The sequence below is a fragment of the Leopardus geoffroyi genome, chromosome D1 (assembly GCF_018350155.1).
Source record: "Leopardus geoffroyi isolate Oge1 chromosome D1, O.geoffroyi_Oge1_pat1.0, whole genome shotgun sequence".
NCBI classification, from domain to species: Eukaryota; Metazoa; Chordata; class Mammalia; order Carnivora; family Felidae; genus Leopardus; species Leopardus geoffroyi.
Window position 1 is genome coordinate 8,604,272 of NC_059329.1, and position 21,068 is coordinate 8,625,339.

Consider the following 21,068-nt stretch of genomic DNA (forward strand, 5'->3'; position numbering starts at 1 on the left):
ACGTTGCATCAGCTAGTATAAAAGTTCACAGTGCCCAAGGAAACTTACGTGACAGAACTGTGTCTTTGTCATCTTTACGGCTGACTGTGGAGGCCATTACCGGTCTAAGCGAGGACACTTAGATGAAATAATGAACACTGTTCGTGTCCTTGAGAAAGTTGATCTTTTGAGTTCTGAGAAAGCTGACGTGGAGGCTGTGACCCATGCATCTATTTTTCTACATGTCTCCACAGAAGCAGTTGTATATACGAGGCATGTGTATTGGGCTCTTCACTGCAGAGATACTTGTAACGGCAAAAAGTCTGAAACAACCGAATGCCCATCAGTGGAGGGCTGGTGTGTCGTTACACAGTGGGATATTATATGGCCGTGTTAGAAAAAGTCTCTGGAAGGAGTCCTAAAAACAAAGATCAGTGGTTACCTGTTGGTAGGAGGGAGATTTTCATTATAACACTTTTTATACTTTCTGAGTTTTGGATGGTGTGAATGCATTACCTATTTTATTTTTATTTAATCAATTCGTTTTTAAAGGAGATACAAGTTTATTGAATACAGGATAAGGGAAGCAGCCGGCAGGACAGCACAGAAGAGGCTGTTGGCTAGTCACCTATTTGAAAAATGTATCTAAGAAAAAAATTAGAGGAAACAACGTAAATGTCTCATAATGGGAATTGTTTAAGTCTAGGATGGCATTTCTAAATTACAGTATGTGTCCGTTACAAGTAACATTCACAATGTATTTATAATAACACAGGTAGATGTTTATAAGTGAAAAAGACAAATGTATTTAGTTGCTTTTGATTTTTCAGAATGTACTGAAAACAGTCTTAGAAGGCGTTCAGTGCTGGTTGTTTCTTCTTGATCTGATTGTGAGTTTTTCATTTTCATTCCACTTTTCCCTGTATTGTAACTTTTCCTGTAGTGACTTACTTTAATACCTTGAGTAAGTCACTGACCTCCCCTGTGCCTCACTTTCATTATCTGTCAAGTGGGGATAATAATGATACTCACTTCATAGGACTTTTATAATGGTTAAGTTAATATGTGTCTTCATCCCCAAAGGCAAGGGAATTAAAAGGAAAAATGAACTACTGGGACCTTATGAAGATAAAAAGCTTCTGCACTGCAAAGGAAACAACCAACAAAACTCAAAGGCAACCAACGGAATGGGAAAAGATACTTGCAAATGACATGTTGGACAAAGGGCTAGTATCCAAAATCTATAAAGAGCTCACCAAACTCCACACCCAAAAAAACAAATAAACCAGTGAAGAAATGGGCAGAAAACATGAATAGACACTTCTCTAAAGAAGACATCCGGATGGCCAACAGGCACATGAAAAGATGCCCAACGTCGCTCCTCATCAGGGAAATACAAATCAAAACCACACTCAGATATCACCTCACGCCAGTCAGAGTGGCCAAAATGAACAAATCAGGAGACTATAGATGCTGGAGAGGATGTGGAGAAACGGGAACCCTCTTGCACTGTTGGTGGGAATGCAAATTGGTGCAGCCACTCTGAAAGCAGTGTGGAGGTTCCTCAGAAAATTAAAAATAGACCTACCCTATGACCCAGCAGTAGCACTGCTAGGAATTTACCCAAGGGATACAGGAGTCCTGATGCATAGGGGCACTTGTACCCTAGTGTTTATAGCAGCACTCTCAACAATAGCCAAATTATGGAAAGCGCCTAAATGTCCATCAACTGATGAACGGATAAAGAAATTGTGGTTTATATACACAATGGAGTACTATGTGGCAATGAGAAAGAATGAAATATGGCCCTTTGTAGCAATGTGGATGGAACTGGAGAGTGTGATGCTAAGTGAAATAAGCCATACAGAGAAAGACAGATACCATATGGTTTCACTCTTATGTGGATCTGAGAAACTTGACAGAAACCCATGGGGGAGGGGAAGGAAAAAAAAAAAGAGGTTAGAGTGGGAGAGAGCAAAAGCATAAGAGACTCTTAAAAACTGAGAACAAACTGAGGGTTGATGGGGGGTGGGAGGGAGGGGAGGGTGGGTGATGGGTATTGAGGAGGGCACTTTTGGGATGAGCACTGGGTGTTGTATGGAAACCAATCTGACAAAAAAATTTCATATATTGAAAAAAAAAGTTAGTATGTGTCTTCGGAATAATATCTGACATGAAAAAAAGTGTTAGAAATGTTTGCATTAGTCTATTTTATTATATAAAAATCTGTATACATGGTGAGATAGTGCTTCACATCCACGAGGATGACTATTGTCAGAAAAATGAGAGAATGACAAGTGTTGGCAGGGATGAGGAGAAATTGGAGGCCAGATGCATGGCTGGTGGGAATGTACCATGGTGCAGCCGCCGTGGAGAACAGTTTGGCAGGGCTGCTAATAGTTAAACACAGAATTACCATGTGGTCCCGCAGTTGCATTCCTAGGTAGAGCCTCAAAAGAACTGAAAGCAGAGACTCAGACATGTTGTACCCCATTGCTCGTAGCAGCATCATTCCCAGTACCCCAGAGGTAGAAATCTACTCAACTGTCCATCAACAGATGGATGGAGGAACAAGATGAGGTATATACATATAATGGAGTATTATTTAACCGTTAAAAGAAATGAGATTCTGACACATGCTGCAGTGTAGAGGAACCTGGAAAACATTGTGTAAGTGAAATAAGCCAGACACAGAAGGACAAATACTCTCTGATTCTTCGAACGTGAGGTACCTAGAACAGGGATATTCATAGAGACAAAGTAGACCAGAGGTTCCCAGAGACTAACAGAAGGGAAGAACCTGTTTGGGATGTTGAGTGTCTTCTGGAAATAGACGGTGGTGATGCTTGTACAACATAATGATTGTACTTAATGCCACTGAATTGTATACTTAAAAGTGGCTAGTGATGGTAGATTTTATGGTATGTATTTTTTACTACAAGTAAAAAAATTGGGGTAAAAATAAAATCTGTATAAATACAGAAAGTAATATTTTTTCTGATTAAAAACATCAGTGCATGTTATTCATTGTAGAAAACTTTGGAAATTTTAATAAGCATGTAAAATAAAATTCATCCATTATTCTACTCTCCATAACCACTAATAACTTTCCATGCTTTTTTCTTTTTAGTTTAGTTTGTTTATTTGGGGGGGGGGGAAGCAGAGAGAGAGGGAGAAAGAATCCCATGTGGGGCTCAAACTCATGAACTGTGAGATCGTGACCTGAGCCAAAATAGAGTCGTAAGCCTACCGGACTGAGCCACCCAGGTGCCCACATTTCTGTGCTTTTTAAAACCCATCTTGTGGTGACATTTTATGCAAACATGAATGACATGAAATAAGGGTGATAGGAAAATATTAAAGTTGCATATTCTGTATCATGTTTGAAATTGTGTGAATCTATCCACATTTATTGTTGTTGTTGTTAAGTTTATTTATTTTGAGAGGGACCGAGAGAGCGCCAGCAAGGGAGGGGCAGAGAGAGGTGCAGTCTCAAGCAGGCTTGGTCAGCATAGAGCCTGATGCGGGGCTCAAACTCCCAAAAACTGAGATGGTGACCTGAGCTAAAATCAAGAGTCAGACCCTTAACCGACTGACCCACCCAGGTGCCCACATTTTTAAAATGTGAAGAGATTCACTTAATTTTGAAGCTGACAGTCATGGTGAATTGTAGACTATGTTCATGCTAATGGTATTATGGGGGAGCCACGTTAGCAGATAGATAGATAGAAATGTTTCCTGGGGCCCTGGGCGGCTCAGTTGCTTAAGCCTGTGACTCCTGATCTCAGCTCAAGCGTTGATCTCAGGGTCTTGGGTTCAAGCCTCACATTGGGCTCCGTGCTGGGCGCCAAGCCTACTTAAAAAAGTGTTTCCTAATCTCTGACCAGAGCAGGTGGACCATGCACTGACTCATCAGGTGATGGTGTAGTGCTGAAATAACCGCCCTTCCCCAAACCAGTAACTTTGGGATGGAAGTTAAATGTGACCTGATGCCCTGACGGTTGAACGATCCCCCTGACAGTGTGTGCTGTTAATTTAGGAATGGATACGCTATAGGTGCTTAGAAAATAGGATTTTAAAAGCAAAAATATTTTTAAGCTCATAAAAATCTCCGGGAAATCCAGACTGGTGCTGGAGAAGCAGGTGGGTGCCATGTGTCCTGGACTTCAGCAGGCAGGCCCGCTTCCTGTCTAGGTGGGCGGAGCCGGAAATGCGGAGGTGGCCCGCGCTCCCGCCCCGCCCCTTTCTGCCTTTATTCCCTTGACAAAATTAGTCTAGACCTGAGTTTTGAATTACGTGAGAATTTTGGGAGTAGTGTCCCTGGGATAAAAAAAAAAAAAAGATCATTGGTTTTAAGTGCGTTTTTCCCCCCATTGAACATACCAGGAGAGAATATCTGACATTAAATATACTTTTGTAAACATCATTTAAAATGTCTGTATAGTCTTCTTTCATATAGATATACCATGATTTATTTAATCCATTTCTTTGGACATTTAGGTGGCTTCCAGTTTTCAAGTCTTCCAAATAACTTAAAGGCGAACATCCTCAGAAATACTTTTTTATGTATGTGGTTTATAATCTCCTTGCAATAAATTACTAGAGATAGAATTACCTGGTAAAGTTTGTTTTATAAGTTGTTTGCTCAAATTATTTGCCTGTTTTTCTGATGAGGTACTGTTTATTTTCTTGGTTAGCAAAATCTCTCTAAATGTGCTATTTGACCAGAAAAAAATCATAAAAATGAAAACTAATTTTAAACATTTAGTTAAATGACTTTCAGCCTCTTACTTGAAGCCACGTTTTTCTGAAAGCATTGTGAATACTCTATTTGCTGTCGATGATTTTCATGAGTTGCTTTCCACTAATTCTTTCTAAATTAAAGAAAGCCTAAGTATTATGGTCTTACTGCACATACTCATTGTGATCAAAGTATCTTTTGAAAATTTTTAAAATATTTCATCATTAATGACTATGTATTGTACTAAAGTGTTTTTCAAACTGCAGATTCCAACCGTTAGTGGATTGTGAAACCAATTGGGTAGCTCCCAGCAAGATTTTAAGGAAATCAGAAAGAACAGAATATATAAAAGCACACCATCTTTTGCACGGGTATTATTTCATGAATTATTTGTTTAGCTTTTTTATAAAGTATATGTGTCCTGGGTCATGGTGTAGAATAGAATTCATACTGTGAGTCACAATTTTAAAAAGGGTTTTTTTGGAAAGGCTTTAGTTAGAATGTTAAGAAAGGAGTCTTCCTGTGAAGGTTTGAGTCTCAGATCTACCACTTTTCCAGCTTCGTGACCTTGGGTTAGGTACCTCACCTCCTTCACACCTTGTCTTTTTGAGGGTAAAATGGGAATAATGTATCTACCTTATGAAGCTGCTGTGATGATGAAATGAATTAATCTAAGCAACTGCTTAAAGTAAACATCAGCTATTATTGTTAACATAGTGATTAGTACAGGCTCACTTTTCATCATAGAAAAAATTTAAATACATTAAAAACTGTTTCCCATAATCTCATCCCACCAAGATAATCACTAGAAGAATCTTTTTTCTCCTTAATATCCTAGGAATATAAAAATGTAATGCCCACACAAGTTTTAGTCATTTGATGAGAATTATGCGTCCACTTATGCAGTCTCAGAAGAGAAGCTTTAAAGATTAACGATCTAACATGTCCAGAAATTTTGGCATGTAAATATAAACTACCTAAAACTAGGTTCACAAAAGATAAGAGCTAAGCCTAAGCCACTTTGTAGAATAAAGATGAAAGCAATGAGGTCAAGAAGTCTGAAATGTTAGGACACCTGGGCTGCTGAGTCATTTAGGCCAATTCTTGATTTCAGCTCACGTCATGATCTCACGGTTTGTGGGTTCAAGCTCTGGGTGGGCTCCTTGCTGACAGTGTAGAGGCTGCTTGGAATTCTCTCTCCCTCTCTCTCTGCCCCTACCCCCCACTTGCTCTCTCTCTCTCTCTCAAAAATAAATAAATAAACTTAAAAACCTTAAACTTAAATAAACTGAAAAAAATGTTATTTTTATAAAGAAGAACTCATTATAACAGCTTTATGTGGGCAGCTATTTCATTAACTCCTAAAGTTGAGACCCTTTAAATATAGCTCTTACTATAAGTCCTACTCAAATGAGCCTGACCAAGTAGACAGATTTCTTAACAACTTCTCCCAAGGTGATCTCATCCCTTCTGTGACTTTAAATCCCATGTAGATGCCCATAAATTGTTACATTTCCATTTTTTTTTTTTAAAGTTTTTTATTTTTTATTTTTGGGACAGAGAGAGACAGAGCATGAACGGGGGAGGGGCAGAGAGAGAGGGAGACACAGAATCGGAAACAGGCTCCAGGCTCTGAGCCATCAGCCCAGAGCCTGACGCGGGGCTCGAACTCCCGGACCGCGAGATCGTGACCTGGCTGAAGTCGGACGCCCAACCGACTGCGCCACCCAGGCGCCCCAACATTTCCATTTTTAACTCACTTCTCCTCTGAGCCCTGGACTTAAACATCCAACTTTCTGCTTCATGTCCCTTCTTGGAAATTGCACAGATGTTTTAAAGTCAACATAACTAAACAGCTTTTGATTTTCTTCCCCCCACTGAAACTTGTTCTTCCTAGGGCCTTTACTGTTGTCAGTGAGCATCGCCCAGCTGTTCAAGCCTGAAACCGGAGAGTGTCTTTTATTCTGCCTTCTTCCCCAGTCCCTACTTCCAGTCCCATCAGGAGCTTCTGTCACTTGTGCCTCCAAAATATGTCTCCATTGTGTCCTGTTCCCCACGTCCCTGCAGGCACTGCTTGGGGCTGGCCAGCCACGGTGTACTAGGAACTGTGCTTACCTGCTTCTGCTCTTGAGCCCGGAACTTGGGGTGATTTGTCCTAATGCACGTCAGGCATGTGCCTGGATTAAAACCATGAATAACTTCCCATTTCACTTAGGACAAAATCCACATTCCTTACCCTGAGCCTAAAAGGCCCCAATGCCCTTCTTCAGAATTTCTCATCATCCTCTCTCTCATTTTGACCACACTGGCCTTCTCTCAAGAGTGGAACTCACCCAGAATTTTTACTTTGAGACTTCATACACACTTTACATTTTTCTCTGCCTGGGACACCTCCCTCTCTCCTTTCTCCTGTACACGGATTTTCATCCATCTAGTCTCAGTTTCTATGTTACTTCCTCAGTGAGGCTTTGCCCAACCACCCAGTAGGATTCCTCCTGCTGCCCCGAACCCATCATTCTCCAACACGGCACCCTATTGTCCTATTTGTTTCTTTCATAGCACGCATCATGATTCATTCATTATATATTTCTTTATAACAACTTCCTCCTGTTTTATTCCTCATTAAATATGAAGTAATGAGTGAATAACTGAGTATAAAGGAAAATGGGTAAATTTTGGAAGGAGCACATTTATTTATAAGCTTGCTTATTTCCAACGTTTATAAGATCTAGATCTTTCAGAGGATCTTTTAGGTTTTCAGAGTGCATTGTAATATTTCATCACTAGGGGGCAGTTCTACCTCTCTGATCAAGTTTACCTAGTTTATTACCTCAGACCTTGGTTTTTTTCTGCTGTATCATCTACTTCCTTTGTATGTCTCTTTTGAGGAAAAGTATTCAAATTGGGAGATCCTGATCATGTTCACATAAATCTATATGTATTCCTGTCATGTTTATTGGTTCTCTGTTGGTATACTGTATTACAGGCTATGCTACATCAAACTTTAGAAAATTAAATTTTATATTTATATATAGTTTCACATTTTTAATATATAATATTTTAATACCGTTATCCTCTGGATTTTGGGGGGAAAGGCATTAGGTCAGGGTGGGCAATCTGTCTTGTCAGCATCACAATATCTCTACAAAATGATTTTTTTAAGTTAATTTGTTTATTTTGAGAGAGAGGGTGAGAGAGAATCACAAGTGCAGGCAGCACGGAGCCTGACACGGGGCTGGAACCTGTGAACCCTGAGATCATGGCCTGACCTGAAATCCAGAATCAGATGCCTAACTGACAGAGCCACCCAGGCGCCCCAACAAAATCTTAATATAAGATACAGGCGCACAGGTGTGCAAAATATCTTTTTCCTGTTGGCAAACACTCAAATTACATGAAAGGAAAGGAGCAACAGTCTGTAGATCTCTATCCTTTCCTGGGAATTTATGGCAAGGATTTCTGAGCATTTCCACCGAACTTAATATCATTAGCCTTGTTTAAAAAACAAACAAACAGGGGCGCCTGGGTGGCTCAGTCGGTTGAGCGGCCGACTTCGGCTCAGGTCATGATCTCGCGGTCCGTGAGTTCGAGCCCCGCGTCGGGCTCTGTGCTGACAGCTCAGGGCCTGGAGCCTGTTTCAGATTCTGTGTCTCCCTCTCTCTGACCCTCCCCCGTTCATGCTCTGTCTCTCTCTGTCTCAAAAATAAATAAACGTTAAAAAAAATTTTTTAAATAAATAATAAATAAACAAACAAACAAACAAACAAACAAACAAAAAAAACCCCAAAAATTCAGTCTGGAGATGTTTTATTTATTACTAGCCTTGAGATTAGCCAATAACCATACTTACTCTTAAGGTAATTTTTCAGTTCTGCAAATTTGAAATGCATTACTCTAGCAAAATCAGAAGTATGTGGTCAAGAAACTTTGGTCAAGAATCCCATAGTTACAAGCTGACAGGCTGTATAAACTGTCAACTTTATATCTGTTACATCGGCTAAAGCGATGTCACGTTAAGTGGCAAACAGACACGTGTCATTCTTTGTCACCATCATGTCAACTGCTATTTACAGACATCTGAATGTCTGTATGATTTTGTTGATTATAGTGCTGATATTTTCAACCCTGGTTATAATTTACTATTTTTAAAGCCTGTAACAGTTTCCAGCCAAGCATTCATTAAGTGTTAATGCCTAAAAATGCATCTGAAAATCAGTTATTTGGGAATAGAGGTTAGAAGTGACAAAAAGCTATGAAGAAAGCAAAAATCTGTTGTGATACATATTACTTTTAATTTAGGAGAATTCTTAATTGTTAGAGAGCTGACAAAATAAAAGCACTAAAGCATACATACCTTTAACTTCAGGAAAATTATTGCATAACCAGGCAAGAACGATGGATATGGTGTGGCTGTAATGTGTCTCTAAGTCCAATTATCGTCTCTACTAAGTATTTTTGATTATTTGAAAGGTGGACATACGAATGTAAAAAAAATCTTATTTCAAATGTTTGTTCTACCTAAGTATATTTTAACACAAAAATGTGATAAGAATATTATAGATTTATGAACAGTTAGAACCCATCTCCCTGTTTTACCTTTTGGTTCATCAGGAAAATAACTCTTGAATTATGAGACCAACAATTTCCAAAACCTTTGAGAATATGTCCCTCATAAAGTGTGATCATTTTATGCTTACATGTATATGTGTGTATATATCTATATCTATATCTAATCTATATCTATATCTATGTAAGAGTATAGATGGGGTACCTGGGTGGCCCTGTTGGTTGAGCGTCTGACTCTTAATTTTGGCTTAGGTCATGATCCCAGGGTTATGAGATTGAGCCCCGCGTTGGGCTCCATGCTGAGCATTCATTCTCTCTTGAAATTCATTCCCTCTTTGGGGCGCCTGGGTGGCGCAGTCGGTTAAGCGTCCGACTTCAGCCAGGTCACGATCTCGCGGTCCGTGAGTTCGAGCCCCGCGTCGGGCTCTGGGCTGATGGCTCAGAGCCTGGAGCCTGCTTCCGATTCTGTGTCTCCCTCTCTCTCTGCCCCTCCCCCGTTCATGCTCTGTCTCTCTCTGTCTCAAAAATGAATAAACGTTAAAAAAAAAAATTAAAAAAAAAAGAAGTTATTAAAAAAAAAAAAAAAAAAGAAATTCATTCCCTCTCTCTCTCTGTCTTCCTCCCTCCCTCCCTCTCTCACTCTCTCTCCCTCTCTCCCCTGCATTTTCTCTCTAAAAGAAAAAAAGAAAAAATACAGATAACATATACATACATATTTATATGTACACACATACACACATTTCCTCCATTAATTTATATAACCAACCACTTATAAAGACACTAAAAGCTGACAGCCATTGATATTACTGTGGGGTTGTATATGAGCGTGTCACATAACTTTTGCACTTTCAGTCCCATCTCTTTCCATGTGTCATTATATTAGTGCACCCATATTCTCATCAGCTATCACTTTTAGGTTGAGGGTGCTGTAGTTGTTGTTACTTTTGTATCCTTTATCCTTTTATAGGTTGCCTTCCAGCCTTTGTTTTGTAGACTTGGTCCCCGTGTGTGTGATAAGATTAAAACGTGATAGTTGTTCCCCATTTTATGAATAGTGTTTTGTTCCCCAGATCCATTTTCAGGTTAACTGCTTCGCATTTAGGATCTGTTTTTCCATGAAAATAATATACATGGTGGCTCAATTTCCAAGCCAACCCACAGAACCTGTTTCTTCATAACTAATTTAATCACCATTTACAGCCTGGTTTCTATGAGAAAATTATGCATTGCAATTTCTAACTCTGGATCAAGAAAACATACTTAACTCCCTGGACCCATCTACTACACACACACACACACACACACACACACACACACACACACACACACACACCATACCACACACATTCACTTTAGAGACTCCTTTCTCCACTTTGTACCCCATTCTGGTAGTGGGAACACATGCACAGCTGATTTTCAATACAGATGATTTCATGGAGGAATGGAGCCTGGGAATGCCATGATGCTTAAAGAGGAGTTAGAAGATGAGGCCCAATAGGATTGTCATCTACTTTGTTCCTGCCCATAGCCTTTGGCAGTTTGGGTTGTGATTCTAGTGGAGTTGGGAGCTACGGGAATCTTCATTAAGGATGTGAGCAGCTTCCATGTTTTTGTTTTTGTTTTTTCAACGTTTATTTATTTTCGGGACAGAGAGAGACAGAGCATGAACGGGGGAGGGGCAGAGAGAGAGGGAAACACAGAATTGGAAACAGGCTCCAGGCTCTGAGCCATCAGCCCAGAGCCTGACGCGGGGCTCGAACTCACGGACCGCGAGATCGTGACCTGGCTGAAGTCGGACGCTTAACCGACTGCGCCACCCAGGCGCCCCAACAGCTTCCATGTTTTAACTGAAAACAAGTAGGCTCTGGTTGTGCAAAATCAGGTGCTGATGAAGGGTATCGACAAAAAACCTACAACTAACATCCTGCTTAATGGTGAAAGATGGAATGCCTGTCCCCTAAGATCAGGCAAAGGTGACTAGCCTCACCATTCCTGTTTAATGTCATGCTGGAAGTCTTAGCCTGTGTATTAAGGTGGAAAAAAAAAAAAAAGGAAAATTAAAAAGGCATATGGATTGAAAAGGAAGAAATAAAACTGTCTGGTTTTGACAATGATTGTTGTTTACATTAAAAAAATCACAAGGAATGTACAAAAAAATCTTAGAACTAATAAGTGAGTTTATTTAGCAAAGTCCCTGGATACAAGATGAACACACAAAAATCCATTGTATTTCTATATACTAGCAATGAACACCTGGAAACTGAAAATTTTTTTAAAGAACATTTACGATAGCTCCCCAAATTGACATTTTTTAAATTTTATTTTTTATTTTTTACAATTTATATCCAAATTAGTTAGCGTATAGTGAAACAATGATTTCAGTAGTAGATTCCTTAATGCCCCTTACCCATTTAGCCCATCCCCCCTCCCACAGCCCCACCAGTAACCCTCAGTTTGTTCTCCATACTTATGAGTCTCTTCTGTTTTGTCCCTCTCCCTGTTTTTATATTATTTTTGTTTTCCTTCCCTTATGTTCAACTGTTTTGTCTCTTAAAGTCCTCATGTGAGTGAAGTCATATGATATTTGTCTTTCTCTGACTGAGTTATTTCACTTAGCATAATACCCTCCAGTTCCATCCATGTAGTTGCAAATGGCAAGATTCCATTCTTTTTGATTGCCAAGTAATACTCCATTGTATATATGTACCACATCTTCTTTACCCATTCATCCATTGATGGACATTTGGGCTCTTTCCATACTTTGGCTCTTGTTGATAGTGCTGCTATAAACATGGCGGGGGGGGGCACGTGTCCCTTCGAAACAGCACACCTGTATCCCATGGATAAATGCCTAATAGTGCAATTGCTGGGTCGTAGGGTAGGTCTATTTTTAATTTTTTGAGGAACCTCCATACTGTTTTCCAGAGCGGCTGCACCAGCTTGCATTCCCACCCAAATCGTCATTGTGAGGTTTAAATCTAACAAAATATGTATAGGATCTATCTTTTGAAAATTATAATACTCTGAGGAAAGAAAGACCAAAGTAGTGGAGAAGCTTACTTTGTTTGTGGATTGAAAGACTTAACGTAGTAAAGATGTCAGTTCTTCTCATTGATTTATTATCTTGTTCCTGATACTAGAGGAAAAGCTTTCAACTTTTAACAATTAGTTGTGGGCTTGTCATATGTAGCCTTTATTATGTTGAGGTACGTTCCTCTATATTGTAAACTTGTTGAGAGTTTTTATCAGAAATGGGTGTTGAATTTTGTCATGCTTTTTCTGTATCTGTTGTGTTGATGATATGATTTTTAACTTTCTCTCTATTAATGTGGTGTATCACATTGGTTTATTTGCATATGTTGAACCATCCTTACATCCCAGGAATAAATTCCACTTCATCATGGTGTATGATCCTTTTAATGTGCTGTTGAATATTTTGCTAATATTTTGTTGAGAATTTTTACATCTATTTTCATCAAAGATACTGGCTTGTTGTTAACTTCTCTGGTAGTGTCCTTATCTGGCTTTGGTATCAGGTTAATTTTGGCCTCATAAAATAAGTTTGGGAATATTCCTTTCTCTTTAGTTTTTCAGAAGAGTTTGAGAAGAATTGGCATTAATTCTTTTTTAAATGTTTGGTAGGATGTACCAGTTAAACCATTTGGTCCTGGACTTTTCTTTGTTGGGAGGTTTTGATTACTCATTTAATCATTTTACTCATATTGGTCTGCTCAGATTTTCTATTTCTTCATGATTCAGTCTTGGTAGGTTGTATGTTTCTAGGAATTTGTCCATTTATCTTAGGTTGTCCAATTTGTTGGTATATAATTGTTTCATAGTAGTCTCTTATGATCCTTTGTACTTGAGTGATGGCTGTTGTAATATCTCTTCTTTAATCTGATATGTATATTTTTGAGTCTTCTTTATTAGTCTAGCAAAAGGTTTTTGTTAGTTTTATGTTTTCAAAAAAACAACTCTTAGTTTCATTCATCTTTTCTATTATTTTCTGGTCTCTTTCATTTATGTTCTGTTCATTGTTTTTTCCTTCCTTTTGCTAACCTTGGGCTTAGTTTTTCTAGTTTCTTGAGGTTTAAAGTTTGAGATCTCTCTTTTTTCTTAATGTAGCTATTTATCATTATACACTTCCTTCTTAGAACTGCTTTTGTTGCATTCCATAAGTTTTGAGTTGTTGTGTTTCCATTTTTGTTTGTTTCAGGATTATTGTTATTACTATTTTTATCTTTTGATTTCTTCTTTGGACAATTGGTTGCTCAGGAGTGTATTATTAGTTTTCACATATTTGTGAACTTTATAGTTTCTCTCCTGTTATTGATTTCTAGTTTCATATTGTTGTGGTTGGAAAAGATACTTGGTATGATTTCGGTCTTCTTGAATTTTTAAGACTTGTTTTATGACCTAACATAGGACCTATCTTGGAGAATATTTAGTGTGCACTTGAGAAGATTATATATTCTGGTGCTGTTGGGTGGAATGTCTATTAGGTCCATTTGAACCAAAGCATAGTTAAAGCCTAATATTTCCCAGTTGATTTTCTGCCTGGATGATCTATCCACTGTTGAAATTGGGGTATTGAAGTCCCCTACTATTGTTGTTTTTCCCTTTAGATTTGTTAGTCTTTACCTAATATATTTGGGTGTTCCCATGTTGGGTGAACATATTTTTAAAATTGTTACATCTTCTTGATGAGTTGACTCCTTTATCATTATCATAAGTGCCTTCTTTTTCTCTTATTACACCTTTTGAATTAAAGTCTATTTTGTCTGATATGAGTATATCGAACTTTGTTTTGGTTTCCACTTGCATGGGGTATCTTTTTCTAACCTTTCACTTTGAGCTTTTGTGTCCTTGAAGCTGCAGTGAGTCTCTTGTAGGTAGCATATAGTTGGGTCTTGTTTTTTATCCATTCAGCCACTCTATTCCTTTTGAATGGAGAATATAATCTATTTACATTTAGTGTAATTATGATAGGTAAGGACTTACCAGTGCCATCTTATTCATTATTTTCTGGCTGTTTTGTAGCTCCCATATTATTTTATTCCTTTCTTGCTGTACTCCTCTGTAAATTGATGATTTTATATAGTGGTATCTTTGATTCCCTTAATCCTTTGTGTATCTGCTGAGGTTTTTGCTTTGTGACTACCATGAAACTTATATAAAACATCTATAGATAATTACTCTCTGTTTTATTCTGATAACAACTTTGATCACATGCCACAAAACTACCTTTTTACTTCCCCCTTTCAGTTTTTGATTAATCACTTTATATTATATATTTATTAACAAATTGTTGTAGCTATAGTTATTTTTATACTTTTGTCCTTTAATCTTTATACTGGAGTTAAGTGGTGAATACCCCACCATATTACAGTATTAGAATATTCTAAATGTGACTGCATTCTTACTTTTACCAGTGTGTTGTACATTTCCATGTTACTAATTAACATCCATTCATTTTATTTTATTTTATTTTTTTAGTACTCTCTACACACCATTGTGGGGCTTGAACTCATGACCCCGAGATCAAGAGTCACATGCTCTTCTTACTGAGCCAGCCAGGTGTCCCACTTTCTTTCATTTTAACTTCAAGAATTCTTTTTATCACTTCTTATAAAGCAGGTCTAGTGGTGAAGAACTTCCTCACCTTTCATTTGTCTGGGAAAGTCTTTGTGTCTCTTTCATTTCTGAAGGACAGCTTTGTCAGAGTGTTTTTTGTTGGTGTTTTTCCTGTCAGCATGTTTTGTATGTAATTTCAGTGTCTCCTGGCCTAAAAGGTTTCTGCTGAGAAATGCAGTGATAGCTTTATGGGGATTCCCTTGTAAATTACAAGCTGCTTTTCTCTTGCTGCTCTTAAGATTCCTTCTCTGTCTTTGATCTTTGGCAGTTTTATTGTAATGTGTCTCGAAGAACATCTTTTCAAGTTGAGTTTGTTTGGGGACCTATGAACTTCATGAATTTGCATGTCTAAATCTCTCCCAGATTTTGGAAATTCTCAGCCTTTCTTATGTCTTTAAATAAGCTTTTTGGTGTCTTCTCCCTCTCTTCTCTGTCTGGCACTCCAGTAATTCATGGATTGTTTGTTTTGATCGTCAAAACACCAGTAGATCACATAGGCTTTCTTACTCTTTTCCATTCTTTTTTCTTTTTCTCTGACCTAATAGTTTCAAAGATCCTATCTTCTAATTCACAGATTCTTTCTTCTGCCTGGTCCATTCTGTTGTTGATGGTCTTGCTTACATTTTCCATTTCATTTATTGTATTATTCAGCTCCAAAAGTTCTATTTGGTTCTCTTTTATGATTTCAAAACTCTTTGTTAAACTTACCATTTTGTTCATGCATTTTTCCTCCTGATTTCATTGAATTATCTTTCTGTGTTTTTTTTTTCTTTTTTTCTTTTTTTGGAGCTCATTGAGTTTCCTTACAAGCCCTATTTGGAATTCTTTATCAGGTAAGCAGCAGATCTTCATGTCTTTGGTGTCGGTTACTGGAAGATTATTGTGTTCTGTCAGTGGTGTCATGTTTCCTTCATTTTTCATGTGCCTTGAAGTCTCATGATGCTGTTTTCACATTTGTAGTAGCAGTCATCTCCTCCAGTCTTCACTGACTGATTTTGGGAGGGAAATACTTTTTGTCAGCCCTGCTAGGGATTCTGAGGCTTTCTCTGGCCTTCAGTGGATTTACCTGCTGTACTCTTGCTTCCTCTTGTGGCAGGTTCTGAAGCTTATGTGTCTTCTCTGGATTCTGCAGAGCCAGGTTGTGTACTGACAACCTTCCTTTTACTTTTCCAAGGGCAGTCTTTCCCAGGCCCATAGGTTCGTGTGCATTCTTACTAGTCGTCTACATAAGCTCAGCATTGCTTCCCTTGGGACTGTGCATGGGGAGTTGGCCACCGGTTCAGAAGGGGGATGTATGGGTGAGATGTGTGGAGTGCTTGGGGTATCTTTGGGCTGGCTGGCTGAATCTGTGGGTGAGGCATTCCCAGTGCTCATGGGAGGGCCTTCTACTAGAGCACATGACATGGTTAGTAAGACTCACGTCTCTTTGATATATTGTGAGCCCTGGCTGCTGTCTCCTAGCCACTCACTAACACCTATTTGTTCAGCTCAAACTCAGTACTCTGGATGAGGCAAGAGGCCTGTTTGGCAGCATTTTCTCAAAATGGCTCTCCTCATTCTTGGGCCATACCAAAGTTTCAGCCTCCTGCCTGTATCCCACAGCTCTCACCACGTTGTGGGTGAGTGCCAAGTTATCGTTGTGAAGCTGGGATATGATAGGGACATGTCTTTATTGTCCATCTTGCTGATACCACTCCCTCACCACAGTTAATTTGAAAACACTTTCATTACTCCATATGGAAATTCTATACCATTTAGCTATCACTCCCCAACCCCACATTTCTCTCCCCCTATACAATTACGTATATACTTTTTATATCTGTAGATTTGGCTATTCTGGATACTACATGTAAATGGAATCATATTATAAGTCATCTTTTGTAACTGACTTCTTCCATTTAGTATATTAAAAAAAATTTTAATGTTTATTTATTTTTGAGAGAGAAAGTGCGCGCACAAGCCAGGGAAGGACAGAGAGAGAGAGGGAGACACAGAATCCAAAGCAGGCTCCAGGCTCCGAGTTGTCAGCACAGAGCCCAACATGTGTCTTGAACCAGCAGACCACAAGATCGTGACCCGAGCCAAAGTCGGACATTCAACTGAGTGTGCCACCCAGGTGCCCCCCATTTAGTATATTTTTAAGGTTCATCTATGTTGTAGCATATATCAGTACTTCATTTTTATGGCCAAATAATATTCCATTTTATGGATATACTACATTTTGTTTACAGTTTCGTCCCTTCATGGATATTTGGATTATTTTAACTTCTTGGTTATAGCCAAGGTACAAAGGCAACTAATGAAGGAAGGATACTTACTCTTTTCAACAAAGGGTATAATGTTGGAACAATTGGACATCCATATGGAAAATAAAAAAGAATCTTGACCTAAACTGCACACTTTATACAAAAATCAACTTAAAATTGATTGAGATCTAAATGTAAAAGTTAAACTATGACACTCCTAAAACAAAGCATCAGAGAAAATCTTTGGGACCTAGAGTAGGCAAAGAGTTCTTACATAGGATGCTAAAAGCACAATCTAAAGAAAAAAATATATGAATTGGAATTCATCAAAATTAAAAACTTTTACTCTGCCAATGACACAGTCAAGAGAATGAAAAGACAAGCTAGAGTATGAGAAAATACTTGCAAATCACGTGTCCAGTTAAGGTCTAGTATTGCTAATATGTAGGGAACTCTCAAAACTCAACACTAAAGGGCAAACAACCCAATTAAAAAATGGTAACAGATATGAACAGGCACTTCAACAAAGAGAATATAGAGATGACAAATAAGCACATAAAAATATATTCATGGGCATCTGGACTTGAACTTGCACATACATACAACTCTGGGCCATTTGAAGCTTTCTGTTAGTGGTATAAGAGACAAAATGATGCCATTCTCCCAAATGGCTTTGGAAAAAGCGATGGAAATCCACCCCCTCACCCCCAAACAAACCCCTAGATATCCAACATCTTCAGTTTTTGGAGAAAATGCAAATGAAAACCACAATGCAATACCACGACATACCTGCTGGAAACAAATTGTAGTTCATCCACACAGTGGAATACTTGTCCGCAGTAAATAGGAATGAATTGTGGACGTCTGCACATGACAACTTGGATGAATCTTGTAGGCATTCTGCTGAGTGAAAGAAGCCTGTTTCAAAAGGTTGCATATGGTATGGTTATATTTATGTGACATTCTGAAATGACTACACTATAGGATGGAGACCAGATCCATGGTTGCCGGAGGTTAGGGATGGGGGAGGGTGTGACTCCAGAGGAACAGCCCAAGGGAATTTTGGGGGTGATGAAACTGTTCTGTATTGATTGTGGCGGTGGTCGCACAAATGTATACAGGTGTTAAAATACATAGAACTACATCCAGTCACGTGCTTGCTAATTGGGGGGCAATCTTGAACTATAAGACCAGGAGGAAATAGCCATCATGAAATAATGTTTTATGAGATGAAAAACGAAAAAAAAGGAGTAACTTTTTTTCTGAAATAGCCTCTTGTTCTTCTCACAGTTTTAGGCTCTTTGAAAAAATGTATTTTTTCCTCCTAAGTACTTTTTTCAGAGACCTGTCTTCACTATTTTCTAAAAGCCTTCCTGATTTTTTTTTTTTAGAAAAAAATTTTTAGAAAAATTTTAGGTTAAATCTCAAAAAAAAAAAATACCACTCAAATTGTCTTATTATCATGGGGGGTTTGTAAGATTGTTTCTTCTAATAAGTGTGATTCATGAGGTCTTAGAAATCTTTGTTGCAGATTTTTTTCTAAAGTGACACTGGTACCAAAATATGACTATTATGTTTTTCTGGTATAATGTTAGCCATCTTACACAGGCTGAATTGATTTCATTCTGAGACATTCTATTGTATTTGAATTCTTCCTATTACAAAGAATAAGAAAAGCATACCTTTTGACATCTTATGGCAGACAAAGTTTGAAAGGGACCATAAAATAAAGGGTGATCCTGAATATAGTACATCCATTTCCAGAGTAAATACGGGACTAGAATGTATAATAGGAGCTTAACTTGTACGGACCAAAAGTTAACCTTCTGTATATTATACTCGACGTTTGTCAAATCCCTATTAGAATCCTCTTCATCTCTGAGCTTGGCAACGTAAGCAAGATGTGGAAACAGTTGGCAGGTTTCCTGAGAAGGCAATGGAAATTAGAGTAGAGAATGAAAATAAAACCTTCAAGAGAAGGTTGAAAGAATTGAGGTTTCCTAGGGAAGGGAGGTGAAAGCACGTGGAGAGCTGGAACATGGATGGTAACTCTTCATTTCATCTGACCAGGGGGTGCAAAAAGGACTGTCCTAAATTTTTCCAGAGAGATTTATTGGCCATGTGACGACCTTTTGTCTCCATTCCAAGATGATTGAGACCATATTGTACGCACTGTCCTCTTCCCTGGGCTTTTCTCATATTGCACTTTTCTGGTTCGCTCTCTACCATTGGGGACATTCTTAGTTTGACTCTCTTTCTCGGAGGGGGTCTCTCCTTGGCTGTCTCTGCTTCCTTCCATCATTTTACCCTTCCCCCTGGAGAAATCTCATGGTTTTTGCTTCTGTCTTATTCATCTCGAATCCATCCTTTCCACACAACCACCAGTGAGATCTGTCCAAAGTAAAACATGCCATGTCACGTCCTGCTCAAAATCCTTCAGCTGCTTCCTGTAGCCTACAGCAGAGGCTCAGGACCACCACCTCTGCAGGGGCTGGATCTGGGAAAGGAGAGGAGGAGTGATGGGTGTCCGTACCCACCCCCCCAGCCACTCCCATCGCTGTGGCAGCCCAACCTGAGAGATGGTTGTTTGCCTGCGTGTGTGAGTTACCCACCCAGCATGTGTGGAAACAAGGTAGAAAATAATGGGCCTATGGAACAAGTTCTGCTCCTGAGAAGAGCATGGGAGACCCTCCAGGCGTGGTCCCCTGCTTGTGCAGCCCCCGCACACCCCATCCTGCCTGGAAGCGAGGGTTCTCTTCCTCGCGTCTTCTGTCACACATGGCCCACAGTTCTCAGGATTCGGTTTTCTCAATAGCAAAACTCTGAAGGCAAGTATAACCTCTTTAAATTAAGAGAGTGGTTTGAAATACTTTGTAAGGATTGTTTGATGTACATTTTAAAGACCCAAGGAGGCCGGCTTTCCCTATTTTTGTCCTACAGTATCTCTGGAGGGATGTGCCATTTTAGTTTCGAGTTTGGATGGGGTATTGATGAGATGAAGATAGGGATCAAGATTTAGTGTATGTTTATTGGATACTAGTGAACAAGCCCATTAAGAATTATAATTCTTCTCGGTGAAGACTGAGGTGGCTCAGTCGGTTAAGCATCCGACTTTGACCCAGGCCATGATCTCACAGTTTGTGGGTTCAAGCTCTGCATCGGGCTCTGTGCTGACAGCTCAGAGCCTGGAGCCTGCTACAGATTCTGTGTGTCCCTCTCTCTCTGCTCCTCCCCCGCTCATGCTCTGTCTCTCTCCTTCAAAAATAACTTTAAAAAACATGAAAAAAAAATTAAAAAAAAAAAGAATTGTAATTCTTCTCTGTGGAGTCATAAAATACTGGAGGCACAAGGCCCTTAGAGATCATCTACCTCAATCATTATACAGATGAGAAAAAAACCGAGGCCCTTGTGAGACTTGCCTGGGACACAGGAGACAGTGTGCTTAAGTCTTCAGGGTCCCATTACAGCAATTTTCCTTTTAATACAGGACTTTGTGAACTTGAGATGTATATATGAAGCCCCCCTCCCTTTTAAGTAAAATATATCCATTTCCTTTTTGTGTGAAATGTTTCAAATTTACACAAAAATAGAATAGGAAGCTATTGTTCAAATAACTGATTGCTGTGTGTATATACTTGTGTGTGTGTGTGTGTGTGTGTGTGTGTGTATTTATATATATATATACATTTGTATATAAATATATTTATATATATTTAATATTTAGGTAAGGTGACTTAAATTATGGAGTGGTAGGAACTAGTTATCTTCGACATTGGGAAACTCAGCTGAAGCCGTTGACTCTCTCTTAACTAGCAATATGACCTCTAGGCTATTGATTTAATTTCTTGGGTTTATTTCCTGTTGTATTTAAAAAGAAAGTAGAATTACTTTACGATTCTTTG

General features: G+C 38.8%; 1 protein-coding gene and 1 long non-coding RNA gene across 2 annotated transcripts in view; one reads left to right on the forward strand and one right to left on the reverse strand.

The window, feature by feature from the left end:
• The window catches only part of FDX1 (ferredoxin 1), a 38,339-nt gene that overhangs the window by 8,851 nt on the left and 8,420 nt on the right, over positions 1–21,068 (forward strand). The window lies entirely within an intron of this gene.
• LOC123600625 lies at positions 328–19,305 on the reverse strand. The gene is made up of 3 exons (XR_006713709.1): positions 18,849–19,305; positions 17,956–18,066; positions 328–421 (listed from the first exon to the last, which is right to left on the reverse strand). It is a non-coding gene; the product is annotated as an uncharacterized LOC123600625 (long non-coding RNA).